Source organism: Suricata suricatta, chromosome 7 (genome assembly GCF_006229205.1).
Source record: "Suricata suricatta isolate VVHF042 chromosome 7, meerkat_22Aug2017_6uvM2_HiC, whole genome shotgun sequence".
NCBI lineage: Eukaryota > Metazoa > Chordata > Mammalia > Carnivora > Herpestidae > Suricata > Suricata suricatta.
Genome location: NC_043706.1, coordinates 5,245,498 through 5,247,460, shown reverse-complemented (window position 1 = coordinate 5,247,460; position 1,963 = coordinate 5,245,498). Strand labels below are relative to the sequence as shown.

Sequence of the window (1,963 nt, the reverse complement as noted above, 5' to 3'; positions counted from 1 at the left end):
GGGGCCAGTAAGAAAGCCCACACTGGCTGTCTCCAGGGCTGAGCTGGGGAGTGATAACAATGCCTTGCCTGCAGGCAGCTGATCTTTGTTCTTCTGGCAGCTCCCCACAGTGGCTCAGTCAGTTAAGAATCCAGCTCTTAACTTCCGCTAAGGTCATCCCCTCATGGTTGGTGAGTTCAAGCCCCACACCGGGCTCATGCTGACAGCGCAGAGCCTGAGTGCTGTGGGTGCGGTCAGTCCCGGCCAGTCTCCGGCTACTTACCTGACAGAGAGTAGGCGTCTGCACGGGACTTTCTTTTCTTTCAGCTCGGCAGTCTACCGGGTGGCTGCGGAAACTCCAGTCAGGGCGGTAGGTGATTTCTGAGAGCAAATAAGGAATACGAGGTGTGATAAATTCTGAAAAGCCACTGTGTACGATCTGGGCAGAGGGAGGCGAGGAAGGCCCTAACTGGAGCAGAAGGGAGGCCAGGTGAACTGTGAACACCGCTTTCAACGACCATCTGCGTAAGAAACAGCACGTTTCTCTCTCCTTCAATGGAAAATTCAGTTTTATTAGGGGAACATACAGCTTATGGAAAATTCAGGACATGTAGAAATTGGATAATAAGAAAAAGGAAAAAAAATCTCCCCGATCCCACAGTTAGCATTTGATGACTTCCTTTTCAGGGTGACTGTAGATACACAGATAAAGATACTGATAGTGATAGAGAGAAAGAGAGAGACCTATAGATACACATGTCAGCACAGGACATAATCCACTGTACTTTTTCCCCTTTTCATAAAAGCCAAGGAGATTTCAATTCATTTCATCTGTCAGGGGGTTTTTACTGAAGGACACAAAAAGGGATTGAACTGCTCTGTATAAAAACAAAGCAGTCTCCCAGCGCAAGAAGCTAGTTCAAGTATGAAGTATGAAAGGAAATGCCAAATACTATCATCTCTGATTAAATCTGATCCGTACGTGATGGGGGCGGGGGGACCGATGAAGGACTGACCTGTTGGGAACCATCAAACACCCCAGGCACGGACATCCCTTAGGAAAGGATGCCTTTGGCAGCTCACAGGGATGGCTCACATGTGTGCTGAACAGTAGAGCATTTGCTCAAGCAGAAGGAAGGGCATCCAGAGCAACATTTCTGGAAGAGCTGGTGTGAGGCATCTTGAGAACATCGGGGCCCCGGCACCCCCACTGCAATGCCCGCAAACTGCTGCGGGCGCAGCCCCCTGCCCCCTCCCCGCACCGGGATTCCGCTGGTCAGACTCTGGGATGTGGTCACTTCTCCTGCTCTAACATGTCTCTTGCTCTGCCTCTCGGAAATGCAGGACTTCCCATCCTGACAAACTAATGAAGGCGTCCTGTAGTAGTTTTGCATACTCTTCCTCGTTTTCAACTACTTCCGGAAGGTTGAATGCTCATGAACACCAGAGCCTCGCTGCCACGCCCAAACCTTCAGTACTGACCTCACACAGGGTTGTGAACATGAATCCCTGTAGTAAAGAACCTGCAAGGACCAGGGAACCCCAATCAGGCTGAGGAACCCCTGGGGGCACAGAGGAAAGCCACACTCTCACCTGCAGGTGGCGGTGGCACCCCAAAAGCCTTTAGCTCGACTCCATTTTCTGGTCAGGTTATTAATAGATCATCTCCAGGGAATACCAGGAGCTGTTTCACTAAAAGGTGATTAGAAATAGTGCATTCCTTCATACACAATAACGATGCCCTACTACTGCAATAGATGTGTTTTTAGTAGACACAAGATTAAATAATGTCTGTTATTCTCATAGTTCTTCCTGGGATTTATCTAAGACATGTATCCCCTTCTGGCTAGAAACTGTGTCATGACCCACATTCTGCTGCAGCACAGATGTCATACATTGTAAGCCACCTGTGTGAGTTGACAAGGTGAAGCATGTAGTGATTTGGACTCACTGAGCAGTGTTGCCTAATAAGGTCGTATTGGAC

At 49.0% G+C, this 1,963-nt stretch overlaps 1 pseudogene; it reads left to right on the top strand.

Moving 5' to 3' along the window:
• The first annotated feature begins 1,194 nt into the window (after positions 1 to 1,194).
• LOC115296525 overlaps positions 1,195 to 1,963 on the top strand; it is a 13,476-nt pseudogene continuing 12,707 nt past the window's right edge.